Here is a 16,722-nt window from a genome sequence, read left to right as displayed (position 1 = left end):
TGATAGTTATCTGTCATATGGGGAGACAAAATTCAACATTTCACATGCGTGAGTTTCATACCCCTCCTTTAAATGTATCAAGATTTCATAAAGCTTTGGTTCTTCAGAAAAGATCAAGGTACATCACAATATTTAAAGCATTATCTCCGTATCTATTGCCACAGGAGGATAAAGAGAAAATAAACATAAATGTAAATAATGAAAATGCCTGAGCAGTCATAAAGTATGAAGTTACTGTGTGAATTCTATTCTGTGTTTATGTGTTTTTTTCCTTTACTCTTAGTTAAACATAATGCTTGGATTCTTTCCTGATTTATTTCATTCAGCAATCCCCCCCAACCCCCGACATCCCTTGCAAAGATGAATCAACAAAAGCTATTACCAACAACAATATGATTGATTACTTATTGGAACTCGAATACCAATTTTCCATTTAAATATATCTTTATATCAACCACCTCACTTGCCTATTGAAGAGTTTCAATTAGATTTTTTTTATAAAGAAGACTTTCTTTACTCTAAAGGATATAGCTGATATTTATGAAGACAACGCTTTATTTACAGAATAAAACTGAACTTTGCCATAACTTAGCATAAGCAAATATGTAGTTCCTGTTTCCCTAAAGGATTCCTGTCAACATCTTTTTCCTTTCATGTTCAAAGGCAGAAAGCCATTGGCTTTACCAGGAACACAGCAAAGCCATCCGTAAAGTATGCAAGTGTCGCTGGAATTAGGTGCTACCATATTTCTTGGGAAAATTAACACTTTTGACACATCTGTATGCAGTTCCAATCTTCAGATATCAATTTACAAACTCACATAAATTACATTTGGTTACATCTTTTGTTTTTGTCTCTTTCCTTGAGAAAAGCAAGAATTCTACTCTAGGCCAAATAATGGACAGAGATCATTAGGGCCCTCTCCAGGGATTGAGGCCCATTAGAAGAGATTGGCAAGTAAGTAGGGAAAAGGTACGTCGAGGGTCAGAAAATAATCACATTTAGCCTAGTTCTCCTGGAGATTCCTTGGAAATTTTGGGGCCCATGAGCTCAGGTGCTGCTTCTGGGATTGCCCCTAAGGTGCTGCTTCTGGGATTGCCCCTATTCATATCAAATAGCAGAGAACTGAGACGCTTACCCACACCTGAAATTTGGATGCAAGTGTGGGATAGAGGTGCTAGGCAGCTGCACTTTCATGCCTCAGTGCAGTCTCTCATACCTGTTCATCTGCAGTGGCGTGAAAGGCAAACAGATTCCTCTGCTCGTTATGGGTTGTTGAAATGACAGAACCACTTGGTCTCAATATTTTCTATGACACTTGATACATAAGGAAGCTCAGAGACTAAAGTCTTTGTTTCTATATTCCACTAGGTCTTCTTGAAAGTCTCTTTTACATTCTGGTTGCTGTCATGACATCAAAGTCACCTGTATCCCTCATCTTTGTGGGGAAGAGCAGGCTAAATAAAGTAGGTAAGGACACCTTCTGAGTCTGCACCCCTTTAATTGACACATAGAGGATGTGGCCCTTGACGTTTCTGCTTCCCTCATTCTTTCTGCAACTAAGCAAATATAGAATGTGGATTTTCCCATGCACTTAGCAAGGATGAAACTCAGTGATCATTTGCTCTACTTCACATGGTAGTTGTTTCTAAGATTACATATCATACATATGCATATATATATATATATATATATATGGTTATGTTGTGCTACACACACACAACTGTTAATGAGTGTTCTATCTCCCCTTTTCTTGTCTCTCTGCTCTCTAGGACAGCAGTAGCTTTATATGTATCTCCATCTGCCCTAGGTCTCCCCTCGCATCACAAACAGAGTTACCCTTCTATGAACCATCTATTGCTTTAAAATTATACCTCAGATACAGTCAGGTTCCTAGCAGAAAGTAGATGGTACATTCAAAATGGTTAAAATAAAAACAATTATGGAGAAACTATTGACCAAGTGGGTTAAGATGGTTGATGAGTGCCCAGGAACTAGCAATAGAGAGAACCAATGCCATTCCAGGCAAGAGTGAAAGAGTGGAACCAGATTCCAATGAGAGTTAGAGCTTTAGAAGACTTGACCAAGAAGCTTAACTAAAGAGGAATGTAGCTGTTTTTTTAAGCTAGGAAGGGAGGTGTGGTGGGGGAGACTCTCCAAATTTCTGCTAATGTCTGTCTTGGGCTGCATTCAAAGCCATCTGGGAATGTTTTTTCCAGGTTAGCAGATGTGAAGAGTTGGTGGGAACTGGGGAAAATAACGATGTGTCTCATCTTATCTCTAAAAGCATATCTTTTTCTTTGCTTAAAAAGCAAAACACATGTGTTTAAAATATTTTACAGAGATAAACAAAACTCTTTATGATAAAAGATCCTATTTAGTACCCTAACCCTTAGTACAGTGCCTAGTATACGGTAGTGTATGATAGGGTTTGGCTGTGTCCCCACTCAGATCTCATCTTGAATTGTAACTCCCGCAATTCCCATGTGTCATAGGAGGAACCTGGTGGGAGGTAATTGAATCATGGTGGCGAGTCTTTCCTGTGCTGTTCTCATGATAGTGAGTAAGTCTCACCAGATATGATGGCTTTAAAAATGGGATTTTGCTGACATAGCTGTCTTTTTGCCTGCTGCCATCCACGTAAGATGTGACTTGCTCCTCGTTGCCTTCTACCGTGATTGTGAGGCCTCCCCAGCCATTTGGAACTGTAAATTCAATAAACCTCTTTCTTTTGTAAATTGTCATGTCTCGCCTATGTCATTATCAGCAGCTTGAATTGGTACTGGGAGTGGGGCACTGCTAAAACATTCCCAGAGCCCAACAAATGCTGGAACCCTGGAAGAAGGGCTACTAGCGGGAGCACTGGACTCCAAGGAATGCAGACCAGGGAAGAGAGTGTTGGGAGTAATAAAATGTGGGTTAGAAGTGGAATAACGGACAAGTAGAGGGAAAGACTTTCAAAGTCCACTTTCCATGGATTGAGTAACTTGGGGGCCTTTATCCATTGGCTCTGAATGCAGCCCAAGACAGGCAGTGTACTGGGAGTGGGGGACTGCTACAAAGATTCCTGAAAATGTGGAAGCCACTTTGGAACTGGGTAACAGGCAGAGGTTGGAACAGTTTGCAGGGCTCAGAAGAAGATAGGAAAATGTGGGAAAGTTTGGAACTCCCTAGACACTTGTTGAATGGCTTTGACCAAAATGCTGATAATGATATGGACAATGAAATCCAGGCTGAGATGGTCTCAGATCGAAATAAGTAACTAGTTGGGAACTGGAGCAAAGGTGACTCTTGTTATATTTTAGCAAAAAGACTGGTGGCATTTTGTCCCTGCCCTAGACATTTGTGGAACTTTGAACTTGAGAGAGATGATTTAGGGTATCTGGTGAAAGAAATTTCTAAGCAGCAAAGCATTCAAGGGGTGACTTGGGTGCTATTAAAAGCATTCAATCTTAAAACGGAAACAGAGCATAAAAGTTTGGAAACTTTGCAGCCTGACAATGCAATAGAAAATTAAACCCCATTTTCTGAGGAGAAATTCAAGCTAGCTGCAGGCATTTGCATAAGGAATGAAGATCTGAATATTAATCCCCAAGAGAATGAGGAAAATGTCTCCAGGGCATTCAGAAGTCTTCATAGGAACCCCACCCATCACACGCCTGGAGGCCTAGGATGAAAATGTGGTTTCATGGGCCAGGGCCAGGGTTCCCATGCTGTGTGCAGCCTAGGGACTTTGTGCCCTATGCCTCAGCCACTCCAGCTGTGGCTGAAACAGGCCGACATAGAGCTTGGGTCATGGTTTCAGAGGGTGCAAGCCTCAAGCCTTGGCAGCTTCCACGTGGTGTTGAGACGGCAAGTGCACAGAATCAAAAATTGGGGTTTGAGGACCTCTGACTAGATTTCAGAAGATGTTGGAAATGCCTAGATGCCCAGGCAAAAGTTTGCTGCCGGCATGGGGCCCTCATGGAGAACCTCTGCTAGGGCAGTATGGAAGGGAAATGTGGGGTCAGAGCCCCTACACAGAGTACCTACTAGTGCACCACTTGGTGGAGCTGTGAGAAGAGGGCCACCATCCTCCAGAACCCAGAATGGTAGATCCACTGACAACTTGCACTGTGTTCCTAGAAAAGCCACACTCAATGCCAGCCCTTGAAAGCAGCCAGGGGGGAGTCTGTACCCTGCAAGGCAACAGGTGTGGAGCTTCCCAAGACCATGGGAACCCATCTCTCGCATCAACGTGACCTGGATATGAGACATGGAGTCAAAGATCATTTTGGAGCTTAAAGATTTGACTGCCCTGATGGATTTCAGACTTGCATAGGGCCTGTAGCTCCTCTGTTTTGACCAATTTCTCCCATTTTGAATGGTTGTATTTGCCCAATGCCTGTACTCCCATTGTATCTAGGAAGTAACTAACTTGCTATTGATTTTATAGCCTCATAGGCAGAAGGGACTTGCCTTGAGACTTTGGACTGTGGACTTTTCAGTTAATGCTGAAATGAGTTAAGACTTTGGAGGACTGTTGGGAAGGCAAGATTGGTTTTGAAATGTAAGGACGGCCGGGCGCGGTCGCTCACGCCTATAATCCCAGCACTTTGGGAGGCCGAGGTGGGCAGATCACAAGGTCAGGAGATCGAGACCATGGTGAAACCCCCTCTCTACTAAAAATACAAAAAATTAGCTGGGCGCTGTGGCAGGCGCCTGTAGTCCCAGCTACTCAGGAGGCTGAGGCAGGAGAATGGCGTGAACCCGGGAGGTGGAGCTTGCAGTGAGCCAAGATCGGGCCACCGCACTCCAGCCTGGGGGACAGAGCGAGACTCCGTCTCAAAAAAAAAAAAAAAAGAAATGTAAGAACATGAGATTTGGGAGGGGCCAGGGATGGAATGATATGATTTGGCTGTGTCCCCACCCATATCTCATCTTGAATTGTAAGTCCCACCATTCCCATGTGTCATGGGAGGAACCCAGTGGGAGGTATTTGAATAATGGGGGTGCGTTTTTCCTGTGCTGTTCTCATGATAGTGAATTAGTCTCACAAGATCTGATGGCTTTAACAATGGGAGTTTGCCTGCAAAAACTCTCTTTTTGCCTGCTGCCATCCATATGAGATGTGACTTGCTCCTCCTTGCCTCCAGCATGATTGTGAGACCTCCCCAGCCATGTGGAACTATGAGTCCAAGAAACTTGCTTTTCTTTTGTGAATTGCCCAGTGTATTAGTTCATTTTCATGCTGCTAATAAAGACATACCTGAGACTGGGTAATCATGGCAGAAGGTGAAAGGCACATCTTACGTGGCAGCAGGCAAGAGAGAATGAGAACCAAGTGAAAGGGGAAACCCCTTATAAAACCATCTCATAAGACTTATACACCACCACAAGAATGGTATGGGGAAAACTGCTCCCATGATTCAGTTATCTCTCACCAGGTCCCTCCCACAACACATGGGAATTGTGGGAGCTACAATTCAAGAAGAGATTTGAGTGGGGCACAGCCAAATCAGCAGGTAGATATTCAGGAATAAATATATTGATATTCAAGGAGTACTATTTTTAGATCAATTCTAAGAATAATTTTAGAAAAATAATAATTGTTGTTAATTTTATTGAGGACTTAGTATATTTTGGGACCTTCAAACCTCACACCAGTCTCATAAGATAGTTACTATTACTGTGTTATCTTCATGAATTTATAAATGAGGCAACTGAGGCTCAGAGTAGTTGAGCATCTTGGCCAAGATCACACTGTAAGAAGGTGACTAAGTGTGATTCTGAAACCAGCAGTCTATCTCCAAAGTACCTAATCTTACCATAAGGCCATACTAAAACTCTCCACAATATCACATTATTAAAATTACAGTGGAAAGGCTTTGCAATTCAAGTTCACAGGCAAACAAACAGAAGACAATAGTCTTTCTTTACTGGTCAGTATTACATCGCATTAAGCTCATGTAAGGACATAATGGGGGAAGGACATTTCTACATGTAACTGACCCAAGATAGTTTTAGGTGTATGATAAGTCTATAGCCTGCATTCTTGTCAAACATGTCAGGGGGCAGCATGTGGCAGGGTGGGAGGGAGGCAAATGGAGATCTTCCTTCTTACTTGCCTCAGATTCTTCAATCTTCCATAGCAAGTGAAAGAATATAACTACGTTTGGAAGTACGCTCACCAAGTTAACAAATACGCTAAACACAGGAGTAGTGAGGGGAGAAGCATGCCTCAGTCTGGCAAAGCTTCAGACTCCAGAAGTCTAAATTTGTTAGAAATGAAAAAGCTAACAAAGCAGAACTGCTGATCGTGAACATTTGACAGTAAGATTCCTTTGGTGGAAGCTTCATGTTGCAAATATTATATTTAATTAGGTGTTTTTTGTTTGTTTGTTTGTTTGTTTGTTTTTTTCTCAGTTCATTTTCTAAAAACAAGGGCTTTTTGGCTCTGCTTGATGTTTGTGAAGACACGAACCACACAAAACCGTGATACTTTCTGAATTTTAAAGCCTTGCTTCTCAAAGTGTGGCCACAGACTGGCAGCATCCCCACTTCTTGGGAGCTTGTTGAAAATGTGGTCTCTTTGGCTCCACCCAGACCTTCTAAATAAGAATGTGCATTTTAACAAGATTTCCCCAGGTGATTCCATGCGTATTGGTATTTGAGAAGCCCTGACTGTCACATCTGGCCTTAGCTCTTAAAGCCTACTCACTTCCTTCTGCATCTTGAACATGTAAATCAGCCACTCTGCCCTGCTCACCAGTCCCTGGGTGTTCCCATTCCCCTTTGCAGCCCTGCTTGTACATACTATTTAGATACACCAAGCAAACACCCAATCTACTCTTCTAAGTCACATTTCTAATGTCAATTGACTTGAGTGGCTCTTTAAATAAAAATAAACTTTCCAGTTTCTCTTCCCTTAGGCACAGTCTGCAGTGGCAATCGCTGTTATTTTTTTTTTTTAATCTTCTCTAAAATTCTTGTGTATATCCAAGCATCCAAAATATACATGTTTTACATTTTTCTTTTTTTGAAATAACTTTGTACCAGACACCAGGCATGGTGGTTCACGCTTGTAATCCCAACCATTTGGGAGGCTGAGGTGGGAGGATTGCTTGGGGCCAGTAGTTCAAGACCAGCCTGGGCAACATACTGAGAACCCATCTCTACAAATATTTTTTAAAAAAGAAAGAAAAACATCACACAATATATATATGACTGTAAACCTAGTTTAATTACATAATTTATCTCTAATTAGTTCACTTATTATTGCTTAAAATATTTTGTTCTGTATATAGATGGATATACCAAAGTTTATTTAATCAGTTCTCAGATGATAAACACTTATGTTATTTTCTTTCTTTCTTTTTTTTTTTTTTTTTTTTTTTTTTTTGCTATTTCAAACAATGCTGATGTATACATTTCTTTACAATTGCATTTGCCACTTTTGCAAGTTTTCCTTTAAGATCTAGTCTCAGGAAATTGTTCTGTCAGGTGGAAGGGTATGTGCCTTTTAACCTAGTAGATATCAATAGATTTCTCTCCAAAGGTGTGGCACCATTTTATATTCCAGAACAGCATAAGGCACCTGTTTCCATCACTAGAAATTATCAAACTTTTTTCTTTGTTGACTGGGAGGTAGAATCTAGGCTGTCTTAAATTTATTCAGGAATTTCTCTGAGGCATTTATGAGTAGACACACAAAGAGGGTGGAGGAGAAAGAGGAAGTGCATTCTAAGAAGAGGAGATATCATGTAGGACATATGTAAAGTTGGGTCTGTGGAAGTGGCTAGAGTCTGGAGAGGTAGGCAGCCAGCCAGATCAGAAGGGCCTGGCATACCTGCTAAAGGGGGAAAACTGGAACCGCATTCTGAAGGAATCCATGAGAATATGGTATTGAGAAGATAAAACCAAATAGTTTGTTTTTTATTCCCACAAGTTTGGAGGAGCCATCTATTTCTTGTGAGGGCATTGACTGATAATAATTGTGTCTTTATAATTGGCTTATTTTCTCCTAAGACTCAATTTAGACAAAGTAAGTGCGGGTGTAGGAAGGTTGGCTACTTGTTAGGAAGCAACATTTGGTAAATCTGGAGGCCAAACCCAAAACTTTTTTATTTTTATGTTCCTGGTTGTGCTTACTAATATAAAGTTAATTGTAATGCTTTTACTAGAAGCTGTACATTTGAAATCAAAACCCTCTATCACTGCTACTTTCTCTTCTCCCAGTATGAGATAACAATAATATTCTTTAGGAAATTTCATATGGAAGGTTGGTACCTGTTGTACTTGCCCAGCTCTGAATAAAATAATTCCAACAGAACATTGAATCCAATTTCACTGTCTCACTTGCTGATATGGTTTGGCTGTGTCCCCACCCAAATCTCACCTTGAATTATAATAATCACCATGTGTCAAGGGTGAGGCCAGGTGGAGATACTTGAATCATGGGGGCAGTTTTCCCCACACTGTTCTAGTGATAGTAAATAAGCCTCACGAGATCTGTTGGTTTTATAAATGGGAGTTCTCCTGCACAAGCTCTCTTGCCTGCAGCCATGTAAGGCGTGTCTTTGCTTTTCCTTTGCCTTCTGCCATGATTATGAGGCCTCCCCAATCATGTGGAACTGTTAGTCCATGAAACCTCTTTCCTTTATAAATTACCCAATCTTGGGTATGTCTTTATTACCAGCATGAAAACAGACTAATACACTCGTTGAATATAAAACAGAAATAAAAAGAGAATGCCACTTTATCAGAGAGCTATAATTTCATTTGAAACAAAACAAGAAAGACTAATTTTTTCAGAACTCGGCATTTTTATTAAACAAATTCCAGATCCTGAGACATGTGTGACTGATGATGTATTTCGGGGAAAATGAGGAAAACAAAAACACTGAGACCTTTACTTATCCTCAATAATCAATGCATCTCCAAAATGACTCTATTAAATCTAATCATCTTGGATTTGGTTGATGTTTGGATGATGATATTGCCAAGCTAAACTACTTTACATAGAATATTATAATTAGAAAAAAGTCTGAGGAATCATCTAATTCAGGCTCTCAGTTGACAAAGAATTTATTTTACTTTTGTAAAAATTTGTTTGGCTTTATATGGAGGTTTCTCAAAAAACTTTGAATAATTATTTTCTGAAATAATATTCTAAATTGGAATAAAAGATCATTCACCTTCACCTTGGGTATTCGCTTTAAGATTAAAGAGGGAAGTGACTTTGTGATCCAAGTTTGTGACATTGTATTTTAAAGGAGGAATTGGTATTTGATGTTGGGAACAATTTTTCAGGTTCAAAGTCTGAAAGCATCTCTGTATCAAACCCAAAGAGATTTTCTCAAGTGAAATAAAGTGAAACAAAGAAAGTAGCATTAGCAGTTGTGAGTTGCAGAGAGTTCTTTTTAAAATTTGTTCTTCGGTTCTTCTAGGCCTCATTTGCAAGTCACTACTTAATTAACTAGGGTGGATAATGTTAGGTAAAGTCCAAAATGTAAAGGAACTACACAGCAATACCAATATTTCGGTATTTCTTCAATAAAAGTTACTGACACTCTCTATATGTCAAGCACTAGAGGGTACCAGTGAAAAGAGATAGTGTGTTGTTATGTTCTGCATTTTTGTTGATGAAAACAGAGAAGTTGGCTAGGTCATCAATGTAGTACCTCTGGTAAAGCTCAAGTATAGGTAAATTTAATTCAATCTTGTGTTTGAATTATTCCCTCTTAAGAGGGAAACAATCCTATTCCCATGGAGTTTTTTGAGGGCACTAAGTGATAGAACGCATGTGACTACGACTAGTATAATAGTGTGTTAAAATCATTCTGTAATACATATACAGGAAAATTAATTAAGCATATCATACGAATAAATGTATAAGCCAGGTAAATGCATTAATCCTAGGAATAAAGCAAAGCATTGCTAATATCTCTGAAGGTCTTAGAGCATGAAGACTCTTGAGACAGGTCTTTATAAAAAATCACTTAGAAATTATACTTATCAATGTATTCAAACTACATGAACTATTGAGTTTTGCTTTGTAGGATAGTGGAACAAGAAGTGAATTTGGCATTTGGAGACCTTAAGCCTTTATTTTCTTACTGCAAAATGACAGAGATAATGGGGCCTATCTTTTAGAGTTGCTACAAGTCTCAGAAAGGATCATGGTTTTTGTTTTTTTGAGAACAGAGTCTCTCTCTGTTGCCCAGGCTTGAGTGCAATGGCGCGATCTCGGCTCACTGCAACCCCCACCTCCCGGGTTCACACGATTCTCCTGTCTCAGCCTCCTGAATAGCTGGGACTTCGAGCGCACACCACCATGCCTAGCTAATTTTTGTATTTTTTAGTAGAGATGGGGTTTCACCATGTTGGTCAGGCTGGTCTCAAACTCCTGACCTCATGATCCGCCAGCCTCGGCCTCCCAAAGTGCTGGGATTACAGTCGTGAGCCACCGTGCCGGCCTAAGTAATTTTTTTTTTTTGAGATGGAGTCTGTCTCGCTCTGTGGCTCAGGCTGGAGTGCAGTGGCGCCATCTCGGCGCACTGCAAGCTCTGCCTCTGGGGTTCACGCCATTCTCCTGCCTCAGCCTCCCAAGTAGCTGGGACCACAGGTGCCCGCCACCATGCCAGGCTAATTTTTTTTGTATTTTTAGTAGAGATGGGATTTTACCATGTTAGCCAGGATGGTCTCGATCTCCTGACCTCGTGATCTGCCCGCCTCAGCCTCCCAAAGTGCTAGGATTACAGGCATGAGCCACCGCGCCCGGCCAGGATCATGTTTTTTAAATTACTTGAAAATACAGATATAGTAATTCAAGTATGAGGTATTATTTTAGCAGAAATATAGCTATCTATATCTTATATTAGGTTCCTTAATCCACATATATCTCAGAATAACACCTAATTTGAATTGTAGAATAGTATATTGAAAAGAATCTTTAACTGTTGGGAAAAAAATCGTGTGTGTGTGTGTGTGTAGGCGTGCATGCATGTGTGTGAGGCTTGTCTACTTCTATCGCACATATCAGGTCCAGAAAATGTCATACTAAATTGCCAAGTGGTTTAGGTAAAAATTCATGGAAAGGTATAATTTAAAATTCTGAGACTCTAGCTTGTAACATTTGTAATTTTAAGGCTAAAGACATGAAAATGAACTTAAATTCAATATTCCTTCCAACAGCCTATGGTTTTATAACTTTTTGATTATACGATACGATCCCAACTGCCTTCTATGTATGGTGAATGGTTCTAAAGTGAAGGCCCTTTATCTTCTAAACTCTTTGATGAGTTTGGACATCTACATCTGGATATAAGAGCTATAGAGAGATGGACTGCTTTCCATACTAAGAAGAGAAAAATTTGGAGTGTTCAGATCTCTCAGAGTGGGGATGAGGAGCAGAGATGGGATGGGGAAGGGAGAAAAGGCAGTAGAAGACCACATCTTTACTAGCATTTATTAAATTGAAAAGGTGATTGGTGTAGGTAAGTCTCTGTTAAAAACTAGTGACAGACAGACACTGGGTCACTTGAGAGTATACATGAAACCAGGATGCCAGGACACAGAGGATGATGTAAGACTTTAAGTCCCTGATAATTTGCAGAAGGTTTTGGACTTCCACTGACTGTGGTATTGGTAGATATCTGACCAAGATATCTACCAATAGATATCTACCAATAGATCATCACCTAGATCTTCAAGGGGGCAAACAGGTCCCATCTTATACCTGAGTTATACAAATAAAACATATCTTCATTTATTTATAAGTTTTAATCTACCTACTTCCAAAAGGATAAATGGTATGTTTGTTGTATTATTTATTATGATACAACTTTTCATAGGTGAGCTAATCTAGGTCAGTGGTTCTCAAATGAGGAGGAGGTCAGTTTTGCCTTTGAGAGAAAGGTATCAATGTCTGGAAATATCTTTGATCATCACAACTGAGGGTTTCTATGGGCACTTTGTGTGTAGAGGCAAGGATCCTGCTCAAAATTCCACAATGCCCAGGACAGACCCCACAGCGAAGAATATCTGACCCAAATGTCAATAGTACTGAGTTGAGAAACCCTGATGTAAGCCAACCTCTCATCTTAATAAATGAGAAGCTGAACATAAAAGAGGGTCAGCAATGTGTGCCAAATCACACAGTGAGCAAACAGATAAGGCCTCTAGTATTTTTCCCATTAGACTATTTAACTTCTAAGAGCTGAAGTTCTAAAATGGAACTGTTGGAAAATAGACCTTCTTATGGACATATTTAGACTTAAGATATACTACGTAATTGCATAAATATTTAAAACACAGTACTGCTTACAGTAGGCTATCTAGACAAAGATGAACATAGAAAATGTAATGACTATGTATTTAACTATATACAGTAAAAACCATTTTTATAATATTTAACCAATTTACTTTCCAGCACAGTGGTTCTCAGACTTTAGCACGCCTCACAATCGCCTGGAGGAAAGGCTGATACAAACACAGATCGCCAGGACACATCCCCAGAGCTTCTGACTCCGTAAGTCTGTCGCGAGGCCCCAAAATCTGCATTCCTAGCAAGTTCCCAGGTAGTACTGATGTTGCTGGTTAGGAGACCCCACTTTGAAAACCACTGTCCTAGAATTTAGTAGGTACTTAGTAAATTTTGGCTTAATATTGTAAGTATTCAAACAACATAATCTCACCAAAAAATGTAATCTCACTTTAGCATAGATTAATTAATAATGCTAATTCCCACTTAGAGGAATACAAAGATATATATGGTAGGATCAAAACTAATTTAAATTTCATTTAATTCAAATTCTCCATTTTAAAATGAAAAAAATAATATACTTTAAGTTGATTACCACAAAGAAGAATCCCTTTTAGCAATAGCCAATAGAAACAATATTAAATGCAAATCAATTATAGACAATTTGAATACTGACATTGTTATCTGAAAGATACATAAACTCAAAGATTATAAGTACAATTAAGTATGTATCCATCATTTTTAACTTATGAGGAATAGTCTAAATGCCAAACTGAGTAAAACCTGGTCTAATGGGGCCCTTATCTCAAGCTATGTCTAGGGAAAATGCCTATTGACATCAGTAATATAAAATCAGGCCCTGAGGGACCATAATTGTCTCTTTAAATTATGTGGGAAAGCATGTACATGTTTAATCAACTAAATACAGCATACAATTCTAAGTGGTATATTTTCATCATAAATAATCAATGTGCTGCTGTTAATATGGTTAATTATGGAATGAAAATTATCTCCAAGGAAATTTATTTTTCTATCACTCATTTTCATTCATTTAATTTAATTTTTAAAATGCAAGAAATTTTAGATACTTTAAAACTGTTTACCTAGAAAGTATGTGCTAAGTAACCTGCTTCATGCCAGTCATCACTGAGAGACACCAAAACAAATGATTCATAGTTAACTTTCCATTTTGCTCTTTGAGATCATGTAGACAGTTTATGCAGACTTCACTTTCCTAACTCATGTCATCCTGTCCAAGGTACTGAACTTCGCTTGCCAAGGACGCAAAGGAAGATAAACCCTCTCAAATGTGCTGCATTTGTCTTCAACTTATTAAATATCCATCTATTTTTTAGATTAGATGCCATCTGTTGTATTATCGTATCTGGTTAAATCTTATTTCTTCAACTTTTTAAATATCCATCTATCTTTTAGATTAGATGCCATCTGTTGTATTATCGTATCTGTTGTAAATCTTATTAAAATTCCTGGCCAATATATCACTCTGCTGCAGCAATCTTCCCTGCTACCTCTCCAGGCTTTTCTGCAGCATTCAATAAAGAGCCTGCTATTTTAACTAATTGCTGAGGCAGGACAGAGTGTGAGAGTCTAAAACAGAATCAGTGCTATATTGTTTCTACTTTTACCTAGAGAGTGAACAACTGTTCATATCAAACCTGGAATCATCCCTTCAAGTCTCCTAAACACAGTACAGTTTGAGCCAATGCAGTTAATCCACCCTCCTTCAGTGCTAGTGTTGAATGGCGCTTTTGCTGCAGTATTCACCTTGGAACTAAGTAGGCAGGATTCATTATTTGTTGAAGTCACCTAACTGTCAGTTTTTTTCTTATACGATCACAAACAAATCACAACAGAAGACAAATACAGGCATACATATAACTCACAAGGGAAGCAAATTTGCATTCAGAGACAAGGGCAACATAACAAGAACTGCAGTAAATCTCTTTGAGCTAATAGCCACATCTAATAATGCTCTCCTACAACATCTCCAATCAAATAAATTGTATTCAGAGTTTAAACATCAAATCAACATTCATTCCTTGATGGTTACAGATGATGTCCGATAAGCAAATTTGAATTCATGATTAATTTACTCCTTAAGTGTCTCAGAGCCAGGATTACTGGAAGACTTACTATGCTTATTCAAGCATGCTGACAAAACTGTAATCTCAGTAATTTCTCCCTGCAACTCTCAGCATGGCTGACAGGCATCTGCCAAGACTGTAGTACATAAACCGCTGAAACATGCAAAAATATTTACCCCCAAAAGATGTAGTAAAAGCTCAGCTTCCTCCAGCTTCCATAACCCCTGAAGTGTTAATCTGGAGGAACAGTTCCATGAGTTTCCACAGGCCAGCAGTGTGTCTCCTACACTTGACCTAGACAGCCTTACATAACGAAGCACCAGTGCTGGGGAGCTCTCTGAATGTCATCACCAGCAAGAGCAAGAAGTATTGGCAGCAGCAGGCAGCCAGGCAGGCTGGGAGTTTGCATGGAAATCATGAAGTCTTTCTTGTCTTCCTCTTTTGAAATATTTTGGAAGGAGAGTTAAGAATAGCTCAGAAACTGGTCTCATTCTTTTTGTCAGAAGAATGACCAGAAGCATAAAAGCTAAGTCTTCCAGCAAGTGCAAGACACCTCTTTCAGTGTTTGCAGTAAACCTAACAAGAGTGAATTGCTATCAGTAAAGTCCTGTACCATGACACCCAGAATGAAGGAACTGGTAAAGCAAAGTAATAACTCAAAGACCATCACCGAGGGCTTTTGTCTACCTTTAACTCATTGTGGTGAGTAGAGGGAAATATGTGTATATGTAATGAGATAATTATTGGGGGTATGAGTTGTTTTGCAGGATGATAACTAAAGGATTTGTAAACGGTATTTATGCTCCTTAAATATCTTGTTTGTGAGCAAGGTAATAGGATAAAAATTCAGAATGCGATGGGTTAAACTGGTTGTGTTTAATGTATTTCAACTTCTGAAATTCTTATGCAAGTAATAAGACAAGCAGATATCTGCCTATGGTGGGTTGCAGATAAATGTCAGATGTCTTAATTAATTACTTCTATTGTCTACACTGAAAAATAAGATCTTAATTTTAGCTTTCAGATTTTGCATGTAATCAATCTTCTTTTAGACTCTGAAAATAATTTCTTATGATGGAGCAAGAGGATCGCTGTGCTTTTGAGATAATCTGCATTAGACTTACTCCTAGATATCTGGGGGATACTTTAAACAGCAAATGTAAAACAATGTACTCTCCACCTAATTTTCTTTCAATTATCCCAAATGTATGCAATGCAAGGTATGCTTTGAAAAGCTGGAAATAATAAAACCAGTCTTCTATTCTGATTCTGAGTAAGGTGATATGGTATTATTAATATAAGATTACATTATATTATTTAATTATATATAAAATTGTGATTTGATATGAGTTGTGGGCTAATATGTGTAATTCCTGAGGTAACAGAAATAGAGAAGGAACCATGCATCATTTAAAAATAATCTTAATGTTCTGCTCTTAGCTGGGAAGCCTATCTGCTAATGCATCACACTAAGTAGAGTGAGGAAATAAGAGAATTTAGGTCTATGAAGGAACACAGTGATCTAATTCAAACCCATTACTTAACGCATAAGGAAACTGAGGTAGAAAGAAGTTAGATGATATGCCTGACACAGAGGAAGAGGTGAGTGAAAAATGGTTTTCCTGACACTGACTTGTTATTTTGTCACCCATACTGCAATGAATAATTGTCTTTTGATACTGGAGTAAAGGCTTGATGTACAGTGATTTTTTAATATCATACAAATGACAGAAAAAAAAGTGGAGTAGTACTAAATATCTGCTTTTAGCAGTAGTCTAATTTTGGAAAAACAAGTTCTGTACTGATTGGAATGAGAAACTTTCTTCAGTTATTTCTCACAATAGTAATGAACACATTGGTGCAACATTTAATTAAATATTCAATGATGAAATTGTGTTCTGAACATTAAGCTACGTACACCATGCTGTTGGCTCATATCCTTTTATTTTATTAATGTTGATTATGGTGCTAGGCTTCTCTATCCCTTGGAGAGTTAATGTATGTGAAACAAACAACCCACAGGAAACAAAGAACTGGAAAATAGAATGTTTTTAAAAAATATTCTGTCTTATTCTTTTCAAATAAACTAAGCCTTTTGTAATCAGGTGTGTGTTTTTCATTCTTGCATCCCTGCCCCTAGCACAATGCTTCCTGGGCCTCCAATAAGTGTTTGCTGAATGAATAAATGGAGGGATGAAAAGTATTCATAATGTGTCCCTGTATGGGAAGTGCATACAGTATGACCTAGTAGAGTTATTTGGAGGAGTCATTTTAAGAAGTGTATAAAAATGTTTTACTAATATATATCAGTTTAATAATTGCCAAAGTAAATGAATGTTTCTGAAATGCATGTTTGGAAATGGTTAAAAGAAT

At 38.8% G+C, this 16,722-nt stretch overlaps 1 protein-coding gene and 1 long non-coding RNA gene across 4 annotated transcripts in view; one reads left to right on the top strand and one right to left on the bottom strand.

Moving 5' to 3' along the window:
- Window positions 1-14,751, bottom strand: part of SCN1A (sodium voltage-gated channel alpha subunit 1) — a 160,797-nt gene extending 146,046 nt beyond the window's left edge. For both annotated transcript variants that reach the window (XM_050752501.1, XM_050752504.1), the window contains exon 1: window positions 14,526-14,751. The gene's annotated coding sequence lies outside the window, so the exon portion shown is untranslated. The remainder of the gene's footprint in view (window positions 1-14,525) is intronic.
- The window catches only part of LOC126933047 (uncharacterized), a 135,915-nt gene continuing 133,900 nt past the window's right edge, over window positions 14,708-16,722 (top strand). For both annotated transcript variants that reach the window (XR_007718402.1, XR_007718401.1), the window contains exon 1: window positions 14,708-15,051. This is a non-coding gene — a long non-coding RNA (uncharacterized LOC126933047). The remainder of the gene's footprint in view (window positions 15,052-16,722) is intronic.

The sequence above is a fragment of the Macaca thibetana genome, chromosome 12 (assembly GCF_024542745.1).
Source record: "Macaca thibetana thibetana isolate TM-01 chromosome 12, ASM2454274v1, whole genome shotgun sequence".
Classification (NCBI taxonomy): Eukaryota; Metazoa; Chordata; class Mammalia; order Primates; family Cercopithecidae; genus Macaca; species Macaca thibetana.
The sequence above is the reverse complement of the archived record's forward strand: the minus strand, read 5'-3'. Positions and strand labels throughout refer to the sequence as shown.